The 25643-nt window shown below is 38.5% G+C and overlaps 1 non-coding gene and 1 pseudogene across 1 annotated transcript; one reads left to right on the forward strand and one right to left on the reverse strand.

The window, feature by feature from the left end:
• The window catches only part of LOC143388669 (transport and Golgi organization protein 1 homolog), a 39351-nt pseudogene extending 20157 nt beyond the window's left edge, over positions 1 to 19194 (reverse strand).
• Positions 1229 to 1335, forward strand: LOC143640363 (U6 spliceosomal RNA). The gene has a single exon (XR_013154918.1). It is a non-coding gene; the product is annotated as a U6 spliceosomal RNA (small nuclear RNA).
• Positions 19195 to 25643: the final 6449 nt, after the last annotated feature.

Here is a 25643-nt window from a genome sequence, read left to right on the forward strand (position 1 = left end):
TATATATATATATAGTTTTTTTTTGGTACCAGGGATTGAACTCAAGAGCACTTGATCACTGAGCCACATCCCCAGTCTCAGCCCCATTTTGTATTTTATTTAGAGACAGGGTCTCACTGAGTTACTTAGAACCTCACTTTTGCTAAGGCTGGCTTTGAACTCATGATTCTCTCTCAGCCTCCCGAGCCACTAGGATATTAAGGCATGTGCCACCATGCCCAGTCAAAATATATATTTTAAAGAGCTATTTTTCAGATAGAAAGCCACAAGGAACATGCAACTGTCACCCCTAAGAGCAGGAGAACAAATAGGTGAGCATTCTACCTTCAGGCACCCTCTAGACCTCAGTTTGGGAAGGGGAACCCAAATGGGGCCTAACAGTCTCACTGAGGAGAAAGAGACCAGAGTTCCAGGAGATTAAGCAGCCAAAACATGTAGAGAAAACTACCAGAAAGATGGGAGCCACAAAGAAAAAGAGTTCCAGAAATCTGCATGGAGGTGGTCTTCAGTTTGGGGCTACATTCTAAGCAGTACCTGCAAGGGCCAAGAACAACTATAAGCTAACCAATCCCACAGTTGGCACTGAGCTGGGAGAAGTCTGGATTCCAGCTAACCAGATAGAGTTGACATACAAAAACAGTATGGTCAACCAGCTCATGAAGAAGTATTTGATCCAGGCATGATGGCACATGTCTGTAATCCCAGCAGCTCAGAAGGTGTAGGTAGGAGGATCCCAAGTTTGAGGCTGGCAACTTATCAAGAGCCTAAGCAAGTTAGTGAGACCCTATCTCAAAAAAAAAAGTTCACTCAATATCATTAATTATCAGGAAATAAACTCACAAAGACATACCCACTAGAATGGCCCAAGTGCTAGTGAAGATGAAGTCAAGTGGAAGTCTCCTAAATTGCTGGTGGAAGTATAAAATGATTGTGGTCATTTATTAGCATGGCTTGACAGTATCACATAAGATAAAAACATACATTAAACATAGGAGGCAATTGCACTCCTAGATATGAGTCCACTTATAGGGGCATATATATGAAATAGTACTGTAGGAAAAATGAATCTATAGTTTAAAAAAAAGTTATCAGTGGTTGCCTGGAACAGGTGGTGAAGGAACTCACTGAGAAGGATCCCAGGGAAACCCCTTTTCTAGTGAAAAAACTGTTCTATATCTTGATTATGGTAGTTTTTACATGGGTATCTACATTTGTTAAAACTCAGAGTGTGATTGCTTTGGCAGCACATATACTAAAATTGGGACAATACAGAAAAAATTAGCATGGTCCCTGAGAAAGGATGACACCCACATTTGTGAAACATTCCATAGTTTTGTGGAAACAACCCTTCAACAGATGAATGGATAAAGAAACTGTGGTACATATACAAAATGAAATGTTACTTATAGCATTAAAAGAGAAAAAAATTATGGCATCTGCGGGTGAATGGGAATATCAGGCTAAGGGAAGTAAGCCAATCCCAAAAACCAAAAACTGTATGTTCTCTCTGAAAGTGGATGCTGACCCATAATGGGGGTGAGGTGGGTGGCAAGGGGCATGGAAAGAATGGAGGAACTTTGGGCAAAGGGGAGGTAGGAAAGGCGAGAGGGCATAGGGATAGGAAAGATGGTGGAATGAGATGAACTTCATTACCCGAGGTACATGTAGGACTACTACACGTGTTGTGTACAACTAGAAAAAGTTTTGTTCCATTTATGTACAATGAATCGAAATGCATTCTGCTATCATGTATAACCAATTAGAACAAATTTAAAAAAAAACTCACTGATATTGGCTATCAAGGAATTACTGTTAAGTTGGGTGATGGCCCATGGGTTCATTATACTATTCTCTATGCTTTTCTTTAAAGCTTTTCTAATTAAATTTATTTTTTAATTAGTACATAGAAATAAACATTTTAATTATTGAAGTAGGTAACATGACATTTTGATGCATGTATACACTATGTAACGTTTAAATCAGGTTAAATATATCTACCTCCTCAAACATCATTTATGGTAAAACTTTCACAATCTTTTCTTCTAGTATTCTGAAATGTACAATATGTTATGGTTACCTATAGTCCCCTACTATTCTCTCTGCTCTTATTTGAAAGTTTCCATGATAAAAATACTAAAAATAATTTTTAAATTAAGATATAACTTCAAATATTTAAAGGAGTTCTATGTAGAAAAGAATTCAATTTTATAGAGGAAATCATGTGGAGGAAAATTTGGAGTCAATACAAGGATGAACTAGACAACAGAAGAACATATAGCCTTGTAAGAGAGTGACTCATGCTAGGAAATACTGGTGTACAGGCCTCATAATTACTCGTCAGGGCCACAGTAAAGAAAATTACACCAATGAGTGAGAAACTAGACTAACAGCCTTCCAAGGTTTCTTTTAACACTAAGATTCTACTAAGATTCCATTGATCAATGAATCTGATTGGTGCACAACTCCCAAACACATCAGAGCCTATTACTCTCCAGTCCTATCAGATATCATACTACTTGTTTAAGATTTTACATTGACTTGTTCATAATTTTTGCATATATTTGTTAAGTCCTTTTCTTAAGGCTTTCAAAAGTCACAATCATGCCTTATACCTGTTAGACTCTTTTAGTCCTCGCACAATGTCCTGTACATACTGGGCCATCAAAATGCCTTTTTGAAGGCTCCTTTCAAATCAGTCTCGTAACATTGTGCCTCTTCTTTGCCACTCACGTAAATGTCTTACCTATCACCACAAAATCACTGACCATACCTGCACCACATTCGTGTACCCCGACCTAGACCTAGAGGAGTGCTCTGTGCATACCTAAAAATATGAATAAAGGAATCCTTCCCATATCGTGAGGCTGTAAACTTTCCAAGTGATGTTGATTCATTCTGATAATCAAATTATGACTGTGGAAGACTGGGCTTTAATCACTGGAAATATCATTATTCTAACTGCCTGGCTTGTACATACTCCTTACCCAGGTGGCTGCCACCACCATGAACAAACATGGAGCCAACTGAAAAATGATTCATTTCTCCCCATCACATCTTTTCCACCCTGGTGGTCTTTCCTCCCCAGGTATTCATTGTCTTTATACCACGTCTGACTGCCTACATGAGAATTAGGGGTTCGTGGGGGTAAAACCCTACAAAATGCCAGACATCTCACCAGACACTTTACCTTGTCAAATCATTTAATTCTTATGATTGGAGTAAGCATTATCTACATTTTTCAGATGGGGAATCTGATATTCAAAAGTTTAGTTATCTGCCCAAACTTCTAAATGATAACCTTGGGATTTGAAACCAGATCTACCTGGCTTCAAAATCTATACATTTTACAAGGAAAACAACAACATCATTTTTCTTACACAAGTCTTGAAATAACACAACCTACAGGAAACAACTTCAGTTGAGACGGATTACTGTCACAATGGCCCTAGGACCATCTTATCCTCCAAGCTCTAAAAGCTTTCTCATTCCTATAATTAAACTCTAAAAGTCCAACATCAACAAATACCATGAGGGGGAGGTAAGTCCTAAAATGCTTAGATAAGCTTCTAGACAGATTAAATGTCTTGTTTGGATCATGATTTTCTTTAGAAAGGTCAGCCTTAAGTGACTCTTTCTAAGAAACAGATCTAACCTAATTCCTTTCATTCTTAAAACTTTCTAAGGATCCCCACTATTAATGGTCTAATGCTACTTTGGCTCATGACTTCCTTTAAGATTTGCTGGCCTCTCCAACAGACCATCCCCCTCCAACTTCACACGTTATACAACACCAACTATTCACATTTTCCTGGCCTCCCCAAATATCTTTTTCTTCATGTTTCCATTTCTCTGAACACATTTCTTCTGACTGCCAGCTTCCCCCACCATCCTCCACCCCAGCCTGTCTAATCAACAACAAACCACATGACACACTCCTGTTTGCCCTTTGCCTGTGCTTCAAACACATCTCAACTACTTTCTGACCTTATTGATCACCCTTCCAACCATAATAAATGCATTTATGGACAATAATGTTCAACCATCAAATAAATATCTCTCTTTCTGCCATTATCTTACTGTGTTTCAAGAACGAAAGGTTCTGAGGGGAAGAACCAAGTTTTTTCAGGTGTACAAATGTCCAGCCTTGGTAGACAGCAAATCTTCCTCATATGCTAAACTAAGTAGCCATTAAGCCACACCCCTATGGCTTTTGTTTTAGGAGCTATCTACTCAAAGGGTCAGGAATCATTTTCATAAAGACATTTTAAGTTCTTCACTTCATGACCAGAAGCCACTTAAAAACTAATAAATAATCAACATTCTAATTGAAGAAACTATGTCAAACTTACCATCTTAGTGAAATAAAGCAAGTATGAATATAACAAGGAAAGCATGTTGTCCAAAAGGGTGGCATCTGGTGGCTCTTCCACCTTTATCTCCTTTAGTTGGTCTTCTGTATCAGCATCATCAACAGGAGTACCTTCTGTTATAAGTAGCTCTAAAATTGAAAGGGGAAATGGCTATTTTATTTTATGCTATAGAATAAGAATTGTCTCTCTTCAGTTTCAATATTCATCGAGTGTTTCACTAAATATATGAGTCACAGTGCCTGGAATATGTGGCTCTCCTAAAGACAATTAACACAGAGAAAAAAACTTCAAAATCCTAATTAAAGCTGTTAGACCCTTCAATTATAAAATGAACAATCTCCAGTCTACTCTCCACTACTTCCATGGCCATACAACTGCTATCAGAACAATATTTACTAAAGGAAAATTTTTAAAACCAGAGAGATATAGACAGGGTCACATTCAACAAACATGGATTTAGTGCTGGTGAAACTTTGTGTTAAAAATTTTAGGAAAGCTGAAAGAGAGGGAGTCTTGGTTTGCAGATTTACAGGTGGAATGAGCCAAGGCTTAACACAGCATCTGGCACCTGGCAGAGATACTCAACAACTATTTATTGAGTGGACAGATGACAGCTATTTAAAAAGAACACAGTAATACCAAGAGAGACTAAAGGGAATTGGGTACAGACCTGCATTGAGGCTCTGTGAATGAGGTAGAATTCCAGTTAGACGTGAGAGCTTGTAGGTGTGGAATTTCAGTATGAGTTACATGAGCCTGGAGTATGTTTGATTAAACAGCTAGGAGTCCAACATGCAGTTATTAAGAAGTTGGACCAGTTGGGCTGGGGATGTGGCTCAAGCGGTAATGCACTCGTCTGGCCATGCGGCCAGGGTTCGATCCTCAGCACCACATACAAAAAAAAAAAAAAAAAAAGATGTTGTGTCCGCCGATTCCATTCACCACTATTTTTTTAAGCTTTTGCCTACTTTTTAAATTTTTTTTTAGTTTTTGATTGACCTTTATTTTATTTATTTGTATGCAGTGCTGAGAATCAAACCCAGTGCCTCACATGTTAGACAAGCACTCTACCACTGAGCTACAACCCCAGGCCCTCCATTCACTATTGGTATATGAATTTGACTGCTGGTGAAGTCTGCCCATTGGCTCAGCATCTCAGCACCTGAGACACATTAAATGACATTTGGGAAGATTTTACCTATAAAGATGATTGACATCATTTTGTGGTGGAACCTAAAAGGCTAGGGAAATAATTCATGCTTAATTTTGTAAGCCAAGTGTTCCCTAATCTTGAAAGTTTTGGAGCATGAAAATAACAAATCTTAATGGTGCGTTATTCATTTTCAGAACCTTATGGAGTTAAACACAGTTGATAAGTCAGTAGTGTTCATATATGGATGCAACGTCTTCTGGAAAATTGGAGAACTGATATGTTATTCGTTCTCAAATTAACTGAATCCCCCCTGCTATGAGTTCTCCTACACTCTGTGGGCAGATGGGGGGGGTCAGGATCAGTGCTGCTAAGCCCTGCACTGGTGCAGGATAATGCTATAGCTATGCTTACAGACCAGAACGTTTAAAAACACAAAATACAGTAATTATGGCTTCATAGCACCATACTGGATGGATAAAATAAAACAATTAGTAATCATCTAATTTACAGATAAAATGAGAATGAGCAACACAAAAGTAGAATGCTGTTGATGCCATTATTGGGGATTTTTAAAAAAAATTGTTTCTCATCTCCCACTGGATGCTGTGCACTATGATGAAGTATTCATAAGGGTCAGTCTAAAATGGATTGCATTTCTGTACTGTTTCCTGTAAGTATATAGTATAAAGATCTGGACCATTGACTGCATTTGAAAAAGTTTAATTACCATGTCCAGGAAGCAAGTCAAAACAGGACTTGAGCTATATTACATTCCATTTAGAAGAAAAGGGAAAAAACACAGAATTTATGAGACTATGAACAGTGATTCTCAAGCTAACTTGTACCAGGCCAGACTTTCATGGAAGGCCTGCTAAACACAGATTGTGGGTCCCACCCCCAGAGTTTCTATTGCTGTTGGTCTGGTTGAAAATTAGTTTTAGAGCATAAGGCCTTTGAAGAATAATATTTTAGTTGTAAATGGTTTACACAAGCTAGTCATAGCTAAACATTTGCTTTTAGGTGAGTTACAGTCTCTGGCCTATTTTTGATTTCTAGTCATCTTTATTCTTGATTTTCTCTCACTTAAGAGATTTTTTTTAACTCACATGTACCTATATCACTCTCTGCTCTATTTTGTACCTTTGGCAACAAATATCCTTGAAAGCCTTCATTATGATAATGCCTCTACTTTGTAGAGAAAAATTGGCAAGCTTTCCCTGGGTCTACTTTCTCAGTATTTGGGATCTGAGACACTTCTAAGACACCCATGTCCTCAGTCACAGGTTGACTCAAGAGGCTGGGCTCTTCAGGATGGTTCATATTTAAATGGTGACTCAGGAGGCGAGGCTCTTCATGAAGATTTCTATTAAGATGATTTGTGTTCTCTTTAGGAAAATCATCTTCATGGGGTGGCTGCATCTCTACAGGGGAGAAGAATGCATTGAGCCAGCTGGATGACACTATCTACCCCCACTTAAGCCAAATGATCAGCACTCCCCCTCAGCACACAGCTCCAGAAACCTCAACACTGCCCTCCATGTCCTGGCATGCGCCCATGAGAACAACTGGGCAAGGATACGGGAGGGTTACTTGTTTTCATCCCATTTAAAGGATGACTGAACTATACAGTCAAATTTATAAAGAAGCCTTTAATCCAAAGTATTTCATAAACAAATACATTTATGATAGAGGCTTCAATAACTTACCTTCCCTTGGCAAACCAACATACACCCACATGAATAAATGTGCAGAAGAGAATTCTGGTCCAGAACAAAAATGTGAAATGTCTATTCTGAACAGAAATAACAGGAACTCTTTCATCTACAAGTGTGCTGGTCTCACCGAGCCAGTATAGAGAAGGGAATTCCGTAAGTCTAGCTTGCTAATGTGCCTTTCAAATATGTTCAAAGTAACCTAGGAGCCAAATGGTGAACCTATCTCCTTCCTGAGCTCAGGACATAGACCAATAGGATCCAGAGCAAAGATTATCTCTTTACAGCTTCATATTCTACCCTGAACATTCACTTGTACTTTGCATTCTTATCCAAAATATATCTGCTTTGATTAAATGTACAACTGTTTTCTTCCCCAAATTATCAGGTAAAATTAGCATTCTTGGGAAGTAAATTTTTCCAATGGCTTTATGTCCTTCTGGAATTCTTATCATATACTCTCAGTTGAAATATTTCATTTTGAAAAACAATGGATAGAGATGATCAAATATGAAACCAGGAAACTGAAAGCTTTTATCAGGATATTGGCTCATTGTCAGTTTGACGAATATTTAATTGAAAGGCTTCTATGTGTCAAGCACTACATTATAAGGCTTGTCATCCTGGTTCCATCCTTGATTAATATGAATGCAAGGACCTTAGAAACCAGTGGAGTAAAACCAGAATAAGTGACCTCTCCCCCAAGAGACTGGAAATAGCATGGTATCCACAAAAAATAAATGCTGGGGAGGGGAATTCAGGCAAGCTATCCATTAAAAGTTATTCTAGGGCTAGGGTTGAGTGACAGATCACTTGTCTAGTGCAGGTGAGGCACTGGGTTCGATCCTCAGCACCACATAAAAAGAGATTAAATTCTAAAAAAAAAAGTTATGCTAGTCACTCCACACCCACATGATCTAGTACAGATATTTTATGATTAAGAAATTATGTTTAATAAAGCCCTTTTATAATTTTAACATAAAATCTGTACTGTTAACAGGTCTACTTTTGTCCATTAGTTTCTTTTTGTGCATATCTTTCTCTTTAGCTTTTTATAAAATTTCTCTTTGAACATGCTAACCAATCCCAACTGTCCTAAAGGAAAAAAAGAATAAGCAATGTCCTTTCATGCTCTAGCCCAAAAGAATGAATAAAGAACATATGGGGCTCCTGAGTCAGCCTTCTTTCTCCTTTAGGCACATGGAAACTGAACAGAACTTTACAATAATACACAAAAACACCTGGATGGAACAACTCCTTTTCTCCAGCTCAAGCCGCAGGCAGTTATTTACCTTCAGCTTTAGCCCAGATTTCCTCTAGAGGAGGCACTGTTATCAATGGAGCAGTCTCCTCCACTGTGGAGTGCTTGTGCCTTACAAAATAGATCAAGTATTGGATATCATCAAGCACGGCAGCCTCTTCAAATATGTTACTTTCCTTTATTCCTATGTCTCTAATATCATTCACACGATTATCAAGCATTTGCTCTGCTACGCTCAAAATGTGTGACTCAGAGGCACGGAAGACCTTATCTAGAACATTTTCCACGTTATAGGGCAGGCTCTCCTGCTGTGCCGACTTCAGCTTTAATGACATTTCCTGCAACATGGCTTCCAGTTCTTGGCCATCAAAGTACTTCAGGATGCGTTGCAAGGACTTTTGTTCTGTAAAGAAGCTGCGGATTATGGGCAAGTCTTCCTCCTGATCGCTAAGCTCTGGCTTTAGGGCTGTATGTAGACTCTGTGGAAGTATATCGTCTTCAAGGTCTACAGAAGCAGGACCCTGGCTTTCTGTGTCTGTGATATGCCCTATGTCCTCAAGGTCCTCTTTTGAGATTTCTTTTCCAGTAGCCTTTTCTGAAGACCCTGAAGTGTTCAGATGTTCCTTAGGGTTGTCTTTTTCAAGATCGTCAGAATCTTTATCCTGAAATACTTCACTTATCCCTGAAGTCTGAGTGTTTTCCTCATCACTTCCGTCAAAGAGTCCCTGGGCTTCCTCATCTGCCAGAGGACTTTCCTCCTTTCCCATTTCCATATCACCTCGTTCCTTGTCCATCATGTCTACCCTTTTGGCTGTGGTTTCACTTTTCTTAAAAATCTCCCAAATTATACTCGTTTCTTGTTTGTTTTCTTTGGTTTCTAGATCAGGATTGATAGTCTCTAAAATTGCTTTCTCAAGAACGTGCTGGTTAACATTCTGAATCCCAGAATGTTTTTCTTTTGACTGTTTTGCACTTACAGCATTTTCATCCTCCAGAAGCTCTTCAGGGGGATAATAACCCTCCTCTACTGCTGCTGGCCTTTCGGAATGGAGACCCGGTACTTCTACCTCATCAGTTTGCTCTGTTTTTTTAATTTTCTGTGTCCCCTGTGTTGCCTTATGCTGAATCAATTCTTCAGCCGAGGACTGCTCTTTACCCTCGTCCTTGGAAAGCCCTATCTTCTCATTTACATGACTAACTGTAACAATCACATCTCTTTCTTGTTGCCAAGAAAGATTTATTCCGGGACTGGGGACCTCTTCTTCCGGTTCTCTTAACAAACCAATTCCATCTGGAGAGGAGAATCCAGATTGATTTTCAGTTTTCAGAACTAGTCCCTCTTTAATTTCCTGAGGTTGATGCTCCACTGAGTCTATGTGCAGGGTTGGTGTATTTACTGAACCTGGCTCCTCCATTCCATCTTTGGATGCATCATTTTGATTATCTCCCAGGAATGTTGCAATACCCAAGGATTCTGGTGGTTTACTCTGTTCTTGGGTCATCAGACTCCCTACAGCTTTATGTAGAGATTTATTCTCTAAGCTATCTTCCAAAATCTTCTCTCCAGGTGAAGAGAGTTCTTCATTCACTTCTTTTGAGATACGGATAACTGCTTCTTTTAGGTCATTCTCGTTATTTTCAAAGGCTGATTTTAATGTGTCCTTGCCCTTTTCAACAGCTGGCAATGAGCTGAGCTTATTGCTTTGGGGAGAAGTATATGCAATCATCCCTTCTATCTTCTCATCCTCTAATTCTGAAACATCTTGCATCAGGTGCTTCTTAGGCTCCTGAACATTTGTCTCTTTTCCTTTAATATGAAGTTCGAAGTCCACTTTTGGCTCTTCATCATTATCTGTCTTAGAGGTTTCCACAAAAAGACCATATTTTGCACTTTCAGGATAAATATAATCTGTTGCTGCTTGTGGTTTCTTCTGTTTTCTGTCTGGAACTAAAGCTTCCTCATCTTCTTTTTCTTCTTCTGAATAAGAATTCCGCAAATCCATCATATCTGTTTTCTCATCACCACCTGTGCCAATATATAAAGTATCCTCCAAGGTTGTCAGTATATTTTTATCATCCATGATGCCTGGGGGCAGAGTTACCTCAACCTTATCTTCTTCATTTGAATTTTGCTCTTCACCTATTGAATATTTCTCCACTCCAAACTCCACTGGGAATTTCATGCCTTCTTCACTTATAAAGGTTAGTAATGGGAGCTCCCCCAAGCTTTCCTCTTTCTCCTCTTCTTCCTTATCGAATGCATAATAATCAGCATCCAATTCCTCATCATCAAAATCATCTTCTAATGAAGTCACCAGTCTGGTCGTCTCATCATCAGACACAAGTGCATCAGCAGTAGAGCCAAATTTGGTTTTCAAGTCTAATGTCATTTCTTTTTTCAAAAGTGTATAAGCATCAGTCTTCTGTTTGTTTGAGACCTGAGAACTGTTGCTGGTTTTGTTGTTTTCACTTTCTGGCACTTTCAATTCATCTTGTAGTATTTCTTCAAAGGGTTCAAATGAAGTTTGTTCACCCTGAGCATTATCTGTTTGACTATCTGCATGAGGATGGTTCTTCTGAGCCAAAAATTGTTCCTCAAGATCCATAGTGTTTTCTGAGAATGCACTTTCAATTTGCTCTGAGTTTGCTACTACTGGTTTAGGTTCAGGTTCAACGTCCTGGGAGACTTCAGGAAATTGTTCCAATTTTTCTATAGCTTTCTCAGAATCTTCATTTGCAGAATCATTCAATTCCAAAAATTCTAGAAGTTTTTCTACATTATAATTATCAAAATCATCTCTTCCACCATCAAAACAGACAAAATCTGTCTCCTGTAAGGAAAAGGAAAACATTAGTGTGTCAATAACAAAGTGTCACAAAAGCAAACTCATCCACGCTCCCAAATTCAGGATTGGTTCTAAAGAATCTTTGTGGTCAACCAGATTACTCTCCTCCAACCCCCATTGGCTAACTCCATCTATGGCTGAGTAAATCTGTCTTTTTCTAGACTACAGTGTTAGAAAGTCTATTCTTTCTTTCTTTCTTTCTTTTTTAACATGAGTCATATTCTTTAAAAAGCATAATGAGTAAAAATAGTGACAATTTGGTCTCCAACAGCCTGACTCTTGGGTCTCTCTCAATTTGCTCTGAGCATAAGTAGGGAAAGGCAAGGTATCACTTATAGGATCCTCCAGCTCTTAATATCTACACCTATGTTTCAGGAATTTAATTCTTAATCATTTGCTCAGGAGAAGCTGGAAGATCCTGCAGCATTGAGAAAGATGAATCAGTTTTAAAGTATCTTACTGAGATACAAGTACATTTGATGGAATAAAGAATGATATTAAAGAGGCTCCTCACATTATTATTACCACAAGAACAAACTGAAAACAAGATTCAACAAGTTATACACCTTCCTCTTCATGAGGGTTTCACAGTCACTAAGATCTCTCTCAGGACTATCTATATATTTATCTAGTCTTCCTTCTTGCCACTAGTAAGCAAATTGACATATAAAAGGAGTCATAGTATGAATGAAATTTTTTAAAAAATTTCCATCTCCTAATTAAATCTTCATAATATTCTGTGGGGGTTCTGGGAGTGGGGGAGGCAGTTCAATGTAGTAGGGATGAGTGATTTCCTCTCCCCATCACATGCATTTCTAAGCCATGAGGGATGCATGTAATGGGAAACATAATGAGAAGTCAGAGTTCAAAACAAATGAGTTCTCTGTAATCAGTGAACTGCTGTCACAGCTTAAATCCGAAGAACTAACTCTCTTTACCTACAATGAAGTCCAACAAGCAACAGAAGTGATTTTATGGCCCCTGAGATTATGAAGAAATTTTAGGAACAGCAACAACAAACAGGATGACTTTATCCATTCACCCCATCTAATCTAAGAACTATCCTAGCCTAGCAGCTTGCATATTCTACAGCCACTACAAAGATATTTTAGTGTTGGTTGGCATCAATTACTACACAATTTAAAACTCTAGAAAATAATCAGCTGAAGTGAGAATTCTAGAACACGAAATCCTTTCAGTCACAAAATCAATTTAAGTCAGAGCACAATACAGGAATGCTGTATAAAGGAAGCAGTTGGGGCCTTAAAAGATCTGAGACTGAACATCACCTGAAACGCTCAGGTCCCCATTTCCAAATCTATAACATGACTATGATCCCATATATGACTAAGAATAAGAAAACCTTTGTAAGTACATATTTCTAGCCTAGTATAAAAGTTAGAGTTTATTAATTTAACCTAAATATACTTAAAATGTTTAATAACTATCCAATGAGTAGTTTTCAAGTTGGAATACCTCCTTTTGCCAGTAAAATGAAACTATTTACCTCTTAAATTTAATAGCCAAGTACAAATATATTAAATTATTTATTTTTCACATATAAAACAGAAGAGAAAAGCCCTATAGTTGAGTAAACAGCCTTCTATAAGAATATCTGTTTCAATATATTAGAAAACTCTCAGATTATAATATAATCACCCTTGAATGCCTTTCAAACTTTTTTTATAGGTAGTCTGGTTTCAAATGAAAATCTGATACACAAATGTTATAAACACATTATAAAACTTTCAGAAGCAGTTAACTGAATATAACGGATGGATTTATAAGCCAGTTTACAATTGAGAACAAAAAAGAAATCCATAACTTACATCTGTTGAAATTTGTAGCTCTTCTTTAGTATATTCACGAACTACCTTGATGAAATCTTTTGGAAAATATCCAAAAATATGGCCAAATATGGCCAAAATATGGCCAACCTATAGTGCAAAAGAGACAAATATCAAATAAATTCTGTACAAGGAATATAAATAAGAGATTCTCAGAAGTGGCAGGAAATATACACATAATAGATAGGTATATGGTATAACCAAGAAAGAAAGTTGCTATAACAATTACACTGAGATTATTATTCCAAATAAAAATTAAGTACAGAACTGTTAAAACAACATTTCCAACCACTGAAGTTTTCTATTTTACATTTAGTTTAATTCTCAACACAGAGCATATAAAGTTAAAACTTCTGAAGTAAATAAAAGATCTGCATAGGAGATTATTGTATATTATATGGTTAAAACTATATAAATCAAAGCTGGTTATAAATGCAATTCCAAATAACCTCTAGCAAGAATTTACCTGTACATTTTGTAGCATTGCTCATAAACAAATATTTATGTCTTTCTTAACCAATACAAAACAGTCATGAAAATTAATAAGTAAAAACAATACAAAATCTCTAAAATGTATTACCACTATAGCAAATGTATTGATAGTATATGCTTTCCTAGCTTTTTCCAAATCTACTTTTACAAGTACTTGGGGAGAAAATAAAATTACAATATAATGCATACTAAACCACATATCAAGCTTCAGTTTCACCCAAAATAAATCCTCTGCAGAAAAGAACCCCATTTATTTTCAGCACCAACAGCTAAATTTTATGAAGTTACATAGAGTGTACAAAAGGTATATAAAGTTCCCCTTGAGAAAGACACTCTTATTACTAACTACTGACTAAAAGGAACAGAAGATTCTTGCCAATAATTAAAGGAAACTGATAGGCAAATCAAACTATTTGAACTAATTATCACTAACTCCAAAATATCCCCGTTCATGAATGTTCTTGTTATATCTAGAAACCATCTGAGAGCCAGTATTAGTGGTAGAATACTGCCATGAAGATTAGATAAGACGGAGCAATTAAAAGCTTCATCACTGGCAGATAAAGTCTGAGACTCTAGAAAACCAACAACACTGCAGAATGAAAACTAAAAACTCAAAAGGAGAATCATTTTGAAAACTAAAGAGTTTTTAATTTCCTAAGTATAACATTCATGACATGAGAGGCGAGTCTGACGGGAAATACACTTTTCCCTTCTGCTGAAAATTCTATTAAGGTTAAATTTGGAAAAGGAAAAAAAACAGAGATGTATGGAGAAAGGAAACACATTTATCTCTTCTTAATCTGTGTCAATTGAGACCATAGATTATATAAAGCTCCATAATTACACACTGGGTGGTATCCCATTTCTTGTGATATGAAAAAAAAATGATGCAGAATCATGGAGGCTCCAGACTGGAAATAATTTTTATACCTAATTTTGCTTCCATACATCATCCCTGCCAAGGTGCTGCTGATTTGATTTGTGGGTGGGGAGCAAAGAACTGCCACAAGAGAACAAATTCTGCATAAGCTACTATCAGAACAAATGTACTTAAGTGCCACTGCCCTGAAAGGAAATATTCAAAAGGAAGATGGATTAGACAGGGGTCCTTTCCTAACTGGGTTTTTCACTTTATAGGGATCTAAGATAAAACACAACCTGACTGAAGGCAAAAAAGACAAATGAATGCCACAGGAGCAATGCAAACAAAGTGCCACCCAAACACTCATCAGTCAGCAAAGATCCTTTCTGGTCAGGTACTGAAAGCAGGGCTCCTCAGGAAGACAGGATGAATGCTGCCACCCAGAATGGCAAGAGTCCTAGGGATGAACATAGTTAACAGGCTACAATGTGACAGGAGAAATTGTAAATCAAGCCCATTTATCCAAAAGCTCAAAGAAGGGGAGAAAGATGACTACTGTATGAAAAATGCCACTTAGGTACATGGAAAAACAGTTCCAAGTTTAAAGATTACAAATCCTATTTGGTATACTTGAAAGAAACAATAGATGGTTCTTTATATGGAGTACTGCAACTGGGATTCTGTCTAAATATAAAGTTTGTACCCAAAGGCACCAAGTTTCAAGATCATTCCCTAAGAATCAGAAATGGCAACAAAATAAAACTAGTTTTCCCATAGGGATTACTCTTATTTTCTGTCTTATTTTCTGCTGTGTGGTATTTTATTTAGGGTGAGAACTTTCAGGGATGCAACCCGGAATTTCTCTAAACTGGAACACTCCTAGAGTCATCAAAGACCCTTGCTACTATTTTAAGTAAACAATCCACATATCACATTTTTTTAAATGAAAAGGACAATACTCATCAGTCTCTCAATGAGGTCACTCCTAGTGAATCTCCCCATTTAAAATATCAAAGCATGATATAAACAATGTCATGTCTTTCATCAGAAGATCCATACAACTGGCTAAGTAGAATCCCTGGGGGAACCTTCAGGCATAGATTATAGGAAAAGCAGAAAATGGATGACCCAGAAGTTGCAAAAAAGAAAAAAAAGCACATAATGAACATAATATTCTGCTTTTTTAGAGTAAAAACAGCACAAATGATTAGGTAAAATACACAAAAAATCAACTTTAAATATGCATGCCTGACTTAATTTACAGGATTAACTCTAATGTCCATGAATCCTTCCCTTTTGAAGCAGCAAAGCTAAGAATTGTCAGGTTTTCACCATGACAACCTTTATGATGTGTAGAGCCTTCTGGAACATGATGTGAGGGGTAGCAACCACAACCAGTTCAGTTCTGTTTCAGAAAGTCTACTGACTTTCTATGCTGTGCCAGGCCTAAGGCGTGTTAGGAGCACAGGGCCTGGCAGAGAGGTCAGGTTAACTCTACAAAGACCCCAAGAAATCAGTCATTTAAATCTACACTGCTGAAAAACCCATCAAAAGTAAGAATATAACACCTGTCAAACTTTTACTTACACTTCCGGCCCAAAGTTCTCATGATACCTCTGCCAATTTATAGTAGACATATACAGGGTCACCTTTTTTAAAATTCACAAAACGACAATCTGGCCTCTGAAATCTTCAAGAGCTTCACCTCGGTACATTAACACTGTATATGAACATTGAAAAAAGAAAAACAAACATTAGGACTTGATTTTTCACAATCCACATTGACCCATCAGGAAATATGAATCCCACTATGAACAAAAATCAAGTTTTTCCAGTACTCCCTGGAATCACTTTTAATTCACCTGCTCAAAGTATCTAAAATTCTTAGAGATTTTATTGCTATAAAATACAATATTCCCTCCAATTAGACAAGGGAAAAGGAAGCTTCTCTATTTTTTCTCTGTGCTGAGAAATAAAAAGCAATGTGGCTACTACCAACCATGGCTGGTTTCAGTGAAACTCTTGGTTCTTGCAGGCCTCAATTTTTTTCTGTTTCATAATCATAAAAAGCTTCATTTTGCAAATATGTAAATCCAAGTGTAGACACGGACAGGCTTAAGTATGGCTTCATGCAGAGGTAATAGGGAGGGAAGAGGGAAGAATATTCAGGAACCCCCAAGGGGTTAATTAACTTGAACTAACCGCTAGAAGACATTACCTTTAAGTGGCTGCAAGTGCTACCATGCAGCCATAAACACTGTCAATTTCATTTGCAGCAGAGTTGCTGTCTCTGTGTTCAGGATCTGGGTAAATTACCAGGAAATGTATTTTCTCTGAGCAAATATTTTTGACTATATCCAACATTAAGATTGTTTCAAAACATCCTCATTCGTATTTTTTTTTTTTTAATAAACAAGATCAAAAGTGGGTATCCTATCTGACAAGGAACAAGTTTAGCCATGAGAAAAGGTCAGGAAATACCTTCATGCTTAAAATGCAGGACTAGAATCACAATTGATCTAGAAACTGGTAGAAGCAACATTTTTCTTTTGGTTGACCAAATACACAGTCTCTGATTTAAGATGAAATGGACAATAGATGTATGTAAAAAGCAGAAAGAGGAAATGGAAATAACACTTTTTCTAAAAGCCAATTAGCAGTAAAATACACAAGAATGTGTGTTTTATAAAAATATATGTCTGAGGAACAAACACAGATTTGGAGAGGGTAACTTGTTTCTTTCAAGCTAAAATAGGACTATTTTCAAAACTGTCAGCATCCTAATTCATATATAATTAAGAGGCCAACTTTAAGGTGGGGAATTCTCATCACAAGTGGAAATGGCAATGTTTCTCTTGTTCCCCCTTAGGTCATAGAGGATTTACAAATCAGTAATATATTAGGTGACAACATAATGCATACTATGGAGCACCTATTAAGTACTTTTTTTTTTTGGAGCACTTATTTGTAAGGCACACAAGGACACCTGACATACACACCTCACTACTTCCTACAACACAACACAGACCCACCTGTTGTGTTTGGTCACATCTGTTTGGACACAGGCCATTTCTCAAGTTATGTTACCCCACTGAACCTTACCAACACCATGTCTTAGTACTGAGGAAGCATCAGTGATGAGATTGTCCAGGTAGCCCACGTAGGATAGCGCTTGATAGCAAAGAATAGCAAACATTCTACCATGCTGGAAGCCTGATTTTGTTCACCCAAAACTGAAAGGAAATATGGCAGCTGCTTTGCTTTTCTGAGTGTTTATTTACTCTAGCCTTAGGGTTACCTCTAGGAACTGCTTAACATATATTGGAGACATCGTTTTTCTTTCTTGGAGTGGAACAAACAATTCAAATTATAAAATTTGTTTTTGGTAACACCAATTTAGGCATAAAGAGCTCAAAGGTAAACTTCTTGGCCTTTTCAGCATGAATATTTAAAAATATGTACTGCTTACAATTTATGGACAACATGGTCATCAAGTTACAAGGTTACTAGAAACCAAGCGGGAGGCCAAAAGAAGTGTTCTGGCCAGTAAATATATAGAGGAAAGAGGTTCCAACAACAGTAGCAACTGAGTCTAAAACTGAATTGGCTTATAAAAATCTTGGAGTATTTATTATTGTTATTGCAACAAACCTCTTCATCTGAATCTGAATGGCTACATACTCCCCACCGCCCACCTCCAATCCAGGACTGGGAAGCAATTCTGTCCGCTTCCTGTGCACAGAAGAGGCTGCAGTTCCCAGGTGGCCGGTGCAGATCCTTGGCCTCTTTCAAAAGCAAAAGATTACTGGCCCACCTGCTACCCTACCTCAAATATGAAGGGAGGCTTCTATGCACAGAAATGACAGGTTGAAGCAGAGTCGGGGCCGAGACCTCGGAACACATTGCATGCCTGGACTCGGTGCTCTTCCCAAGCCTAAACTCTAGTCCCTGTTAAAAGGCAAAACCAGCCCAATCCCCAGTGCAGCAAAAAAACGAAGGGGCCAGTGAGCCTTTCCCAAGGAGCCCCACCATCAACCTGCCACTGGGATTAGGGCCACCTAGCCCTGGAGAGCATCTGCCCTGATACCGCACCAGCTCAGGTCCCTGTGGCAGGGGCAGAAAAGCGCTCTGCTGCAGTGTGGGGAGCCCCGGGCGCGTGGCGCACAACCCCATCACCCACTGAGATCCTAGGCAAATCCTGGAAGGGAATAAACTGAGAGCAGTCCCTGGGGAATCGTGTTTCCCAACCCCCGCCTCAGTCAGTAGAGAAAAATAAAATGCTGGGAACAAGTGGGAGTCCAAGCCCCTGCAACCGGAGCGGGCTGGTGGGGGCGCCAGCAGAGCCGGAGGGGGCACACGCAGGGTCCCGAGGCTCTTCTCACTCCTGCACCCCACCCATCGTCCTGCAACCCCCTAGCCCAGCCCGCGGGGCTAGGGACCGGGGGATCAGAGCCCCATGCAGCCCCGAAGAGCCACCGCGGAGACCCCGGGCCGCCCGCCTGCCTGTGCACTCACTGCTGCATTCGTCGTCTGCACAGAGTTTGTGCTTCCAAAAGCGCTGGCCAGTGCTCGGGTCCGGTTGGCCCAGTACTCGCCAGGTCGGACAGAGCACGAACAGCCAGAAGAGCAGCCCCGGCGCAGCAGCCATGTTGTGGTCAACTCGGGGAGCCGGTGACGCGGTGGAGTAGGCTGTGGCGGGCATCCGGGCTCAGGGAGCGGGTGGGTAGCGAGGCACGGAGGGGCGGCACCCGGGAAGGCTTCAGCCTTTCCCGGTTGACACGTCAGCAGGGATATATGGGGGTCGATGCACTGGCTCTACTGGGGAATGCAGGGAGCCGGAGCTCCCCGTCCTTCTCTAGTGGAGACCTGCTCCTCAACTGAAGACCTTCTCCTCTAGTCGCTGCCATGGCAACTAGGACTCTCTTTCTCGTCCAATCACCTGCCTTTGCTTTGGTGCCCTCACAAGCGACCCTCAGCGTGATTCCATTCATCACCCACCATCCCCCGCCACTCCGCCAACCGGTCTTCTCTGGCTTTCTTCAACGTCTCATTTGTGGTCCATCCTGAACTAGCCTACTCCACTTCACCATCACTCCCATCCCCCATTCCTGGTCTGGTACCACCTTTTCTGAACTACCAAATCCCACCCATGACTTGTCACAGCTAGTCTATGGTTCCAAGCTCCCTCCCCTTCAAACTCCTAGAGGTTCCTTGAAGCCCCACCCCAAGATCCCTCTGATTAGGAAAGGGGAAAGTGGGAAAGTGAATGGAACTGTGAGTGAGGGTGTAAACTGGAGACTATGGCCTGCTTTTTTTTAAGGCGGGGACAAGTGAGGGCAGAGAGATAGACAGTAGTCTTCGGGCTAAGATCTTGAGATTCTTATCTTTATCCATAAGGGAAGAAATCATTTAATTCAACAGCATATTTTTAACTTTCATTTTGTGCTACCATTCATGCCAGATGCTGGACAAAGCCCTAGCATGGTGTGGGAGTGGATGAAAATCGAAAGACAAGATATCTGGTCCTGGTCTGAAAAAGTCCACAACTTCGTGGGAACCAACTGTCAAAACCGGTTGTCAGAGAAGAAAGCTATTAGCTAACATTTCTTGAACACTTTCTTTATGTCCAGTTGTTATTCTGAAGGTTTTATACATATCAATTCATTTAATCTTCATAACAATAGTACCTTACAGTAGTAGTAGGTCCTATTCCAATCCTTATTTTAGAGTAAATTGAGGCAGTCACACATCCAGTTTAAAGGTTAATAAAACAGGTACTTGTTACTCTGTTTTTCTGTATGCTCAACAAAACACCGTTGAAATCTTAAAAAACTGTCTGCTAATCTTGTTCCCAGAATGTTCTGTCCCCAACTGCCGAACTGCTTGCTAATCTTGTTCCCAGAATGTGCTGTCCCCAACTGCCAAACTGCAGAATGTAACTTCCCTCCCTGCCCTCTCCAAGGAAAGTATATAAGCTCTGCTTAAGCTGTTGCCAGGGCTCTTTGCTCTCTCTTTGCTCTGTTCAAGTGAGCTCTGAGCCCCAGCATGCTGGTCAATAAACCCTTTGCCATTGCATGAGATAGTCTCTTGGTGGTCTCTTCCTCCAACGCTCGCCTGACCTTTACACAGTGAGTAATGGAGCTAAGTTTCAAACCCAAGGAGTAGACTCCTTTTCATCACAACCCATCAACTAACAAGCAAATGCTGTACTTTCTGACAAGAGGAGCAAAATATGATTTAAATCATAATATAGCTGAATTACTGATATGTACAGTTAAGGGGGGGGGAAAGGCACAAGCTAGCCAGCCCAAGGAAGAGTGTCTGCAATGCTCCCATCCTTGGTGTAGCCATTCTCATTTGTCTGTGACCAAGGGCTTGTTACTATAGTCTCTGCTAAAGTTATTCATCAACCTCCAACAATGAACCCATCAGTTGTTTCCCCAAATTAACTGAATCTTTAAAACTTAGAGAAAACAATGTAGTCCACCATGTTCATAATGTTAAATAAAGAAAACAATGGAAAAAAGGTGTGCACAAACATTTGTCTACAGGGGCCATGAGAGGTCCCCGTTGGTCCAGTGTACTTCTGCGCTTTCTGGAGAACCAATGGATCATAGAGAGAAACTGTCTGAGTCATTCTTCATTTCTTTTCTACCATGTATTTATTATGTTATAAAATGTATCTAGTAGGCATCTCTAACAACATGTTGAAAACTGAACTCATTTTTCTCTCAAAATCTGCTCCTTTCAGTCTTCCCTATCTCAGAAATAAGAATGACAATTTAATTCCCATTATCCAGGTGCTCAAAGCCCAAAACTTACAAACCATCTTTGATCTCTTTTCTCTCACATTCCAACTCCAGTCCATTAGACAATATTATGTCTTTATTTTTATAATTTTATTGAGATATAGTTGACCTACAATAAATTGCAAATGTTTAAGGTGTACAATTTCATAAGTTTTGACATGAATATACCCATGAGACTATCACCAAAATCAAAAGAGTCTTTCATCCTTCTTTGTAATCCCTCCCCTCTCCTTTTCTGGCTGTCTCCAAACATCTCCTGTCATTATAGATTGTTTTGCATTTTCTAGAATTTGATATAAATTATACAGCATTTTATTTATTTATTTTTCTGACTTCCTTCTTTCCAAGTAAGCATTTGAAACAGGCCCAGAATCTGACCACTCCTCTGCATCTGCTAAGCCAATATACAGGCCAAACCCACATCATAAGTCACCTGAATGATTTCCATAGCCTTCTTCTGTCCTTGCTTCTGCCCTCATTTTCCCAATATCTATTGTCCTGATGGCAACTAGACTGATATTTTTAAATATAAATTTGATTGTGTCTCTCTGTTCAAAATCTTCCTATAGCTTCCCATTTCCAAATAAAAGGCAATGACTTTAGCCAGGCCTGGTCATACTCATCTGTAATACCAGAAGCTCAGGAGGCTGCCAGGAGGATCCTGAGTTCAAAGCCAGCCTCAGAAATGTAGTGAGTCCCTAAGCAACTCAGTGAGACCCTATCTCTAAATAAAATATTTTAAAAAGGACTGTGGGTGTTGCTCAGTGTTTAAGTGCCCCTGGAGGTTCAATCTCTGGTATCAGGAAAAAAAGGAAAAAAAGCCATGACTTTATTATGGACTGCCCTGCCTTATTATGGACTGCTCTTAATCAATGTGACTCCCCTCATCCTTTTCTCCCCATTTCCTAACATTCTTCTCTTGCTCTGTTAGTTCCATTTAAATACACCAAGCCCACCCCTACTTCAGAGCATTTACACTTGCAACTTTGCCTCAACCTTAACTCCCCAAATCATCTGACTAGCTAACTACCCCCCTCACTTTATCATGTCTTTGTAACAGTGGCATTTCATGTGATAAAGGCCTTCCCTGGCCACCCTACACAAAATAGAGCCTCTTGCCATGACTATCAAGCCCATCACCCTGCCTTTCTTTCTCTTCAGACTTGCCTTACCACTTTAGACTTCTCTTACTGCTTGCCTTACATTTGTTTATCTACTTGAGTGCTCCAACCCAACCTCAAACACAATTTCCAACACGAGCAGGAAATTAGTTGTTTTGTTCACTACTGTTACATCAGTGACTAGGGAAACGCCTAGAATGTATGAGAGAGTTAACTAATGATTTGTTGAATAAACTCATGGTTCCAATGATCTCAACTTCAGGGATGTACCCCTGAATGTTTGTGTTGAATAAAAACATAGTTGTTGTGGAGAGTAGTTGTTTGGTTACATGATACTGGAATATTTAAGTAGTTCTTTAAAAACTAGTTTTAATTTTTTCTTATTTTTCTTATTATATAATATGGTATGTTGTAGAATTTTTCTTATCATAGAATAGAGATTAATGATAATTCATTGGTGGAAAAATCAGAATAGCAAAATGATCTAATTGCATATTATCTTCTTGATATTTACTTTGACTCATAATCAGATATAATTTTATATGCATAGTTAGTGCTTCCAGTTACTGAAGAACTAGCTGCTTAGTTTGTAGAGTTTTCAATATTTTGATTTATCAGTATTATTTTTTAAACTTATTGCCTTAAAGACATATTAACTAGTCTGGTGGATAAGGAGAAGAAAATTTCTCAACTGGCCACAATAAGGTAGTGGTAGTTCTTTCTACCAGGATACATACAATTAGTGGATGAATCAGCATTCACTTTTACTCATAGCATTTAAATATGTGGCATTGATGTTTAATATAAGATTATGTTAAAAACCTTCAGAAAAGTAACAGGATAGAATGTGGTGGTGATTGTTGGCATGGAGATAAATAATCTCAAGTGCATTATTCTTTAATACCTCAAAGGGAATTCTTACGGGGTAAGGGTTGAGTAATTGTTAAAGGTAAATGTATCCAGTTTGGGTGGAGGGGACATAAAATTCTAAGTATGAAGTGTTCCTAATGTCCGAGTACAATCTAAATGAGACAAGAAAAACATATCTGAAACAAATAATTGGCAGCATAATAACATATACCATTGGAAACTTGTGAAAGCACTTGCCTAGGAGCATTCAGAAGGCCTAACGTTGCCGTTACCAGGAAGAACCTCATCTATTGTAAATGATGTGCCAGAGAATAGTGTTAAACATTATGGAGGACTAAATCTCTCCAAGAGGGGCAACAGATTTACCCTCGCATATGAAACATTGGAAAAAAGTGGACAAAATACAAACAACAACAGTTTTCAGATATTAGATAGTAAGCAGCATAAGAGTGACCTCTAAAATAAAGTTAAGCATGAGAGATGAGTGCTAGGATTATCCCAATTTCCTCCCTGGAAAGAATTTTTCAGGCCACATTCAGAGAAGGGAAACTCAAATAGAAAATCTCCTGAGTTGAAGAGATGGATTTTAAAGTCTGAAGAGACAGATGCAGCTAGAAGTCACAGATCAGAGTAAAGGAGAGAGTAGAGAACTGCAGAGGGAGAGAGAGTGTGTACATGTACTAGCTCTCTAGACATCTATGGAGGGTTCCCCTGAAGTCTGTGGTTAAGTAACAATGGGCACACATGTAAGGCCAGAGAAAGAATCTTCAGAAAGGAACAGGATGGAAGGTGGTGGTAATTGTTGGCATGGAGATCAATTTTTGTAATCACCAGCTGGAATGGAAAATCTTTAATAAAAAGGCATCAAGTAACATAGTCAGTAAAAGGCAAAAATCAGCCAATAATTGAAGGTAACTCCTGTCTAGCAGAATCTTAAAAAGATAAAAATGTTTCCAAGATAGTTCAGAAAAAAGCTATACACAGCTCAAGAATACATAAAAGAATACAAAATATCCAATACTCAACAAGGTAAATTCACAATGTTTGGAATCCAATAAAAATGTATGAGGCATGCAAAGAGGTAGGAAAATATAACCGATGTTGAAAAGAAAATTAATAGAAATGATCATTAATTACACTGTGACAGAGTTATTATACAAGGACATTAATACAGTTGTATACCATATGTTCAAGATGCTATGGAAAAGCATAAGCATGTAAAGGAGCAAAAAGAAGATATAAAAGTGATCTAATTCAAACTCAGATAAAACAATGGCTAAGGTGAAAATTACACTGAATGAGATTAACAGCAAATTCTACATTGAAGAAGTCAATATCAGCAAACTGAATATGCAGTGATAAAGACTCTCCAAAATGAAACACGGAGAAAGAGACTGAACTGAACAGAGCATCAGTATGCACAGCTTCAACCAGTCCAATATATGTGTTATGGTAGTTCCTAAAAGAGGTGAGAAAAACACATTTGAAGAAATAATAAATAAAAATGTTCCATATCTGATGAACACTCAGATTCAAAAAGCTCAATGAACAAGAAAAATGATAAAGATGACACAAATATACACTAAATGCTTAAAACCAGTGCTAAGAAAAAAATTGAAAAGCATCTACAGAAAACAGATACCATTATGTACAAAGGAGTGAGAGTAAAATGTCAAAATTCATTCAAGGACCATGCAAACCAGAAAAAAGTACATCAATATTTTCACGTTGTAAAAGAAAAAAAACACTGACATCCTAGAAAAGCATTCCAAATAAAAATATATTTCAAAATGATGTAGTCTTTAATGCAAAAGAATTTTTTTTGAATTTTTTGAATTTTTATTTTTTAGTTCTCAGCGGACACAACATGTTTGTTTGTATGTGGTGCTGAGGATCGAACCCGGGCCGCACACATGCCAGGCGAGCGTGCTACCGCTTGAGCCACATCCCCAGCCCCAATGCAAAAGAATTAAGTTAAACCCTACCCCACATACAAATTACCTCAAAATGGACCACAGACATAAATGTAAGAACTCAAAATGGACAAGACATATATATGTAAGAACCAAAACCAAATGTAAGAAAGCATAAGTAAATCTTGGAGAAGACAATGACTTCGTAGTTAAGACACCAAAGGCCCAAGCACCAAAAGAAAAAATAATAAAGTAAAAAACTTCATCAAATTTAAAACTTTTAAAGGCTACCACTGAAGAAAGTGAAAATGCAATCATAGAAGAAAATATTTACAATTCATGTAGTTAGAATATAACTACCGAGAATACAAAAGCAATTCTTAT

Source organism: Callospermophilus lateralis, unplaced genomic scaffold (genome assembly GCF_048772815.1).
Source record: "Callospermophilus lateralis isolate mCalLat2 unplaced genomic scaffold, mCalLat2.hap1 Scaffold_196, whole genome shotgun sequence".
Taxonomy (NCBI): Eukaryota; Metazoa; Chordata; class Mammalia; order Rodentia; family Sciuridae; genus Callospermophilus; species Callospermophilus lateralis.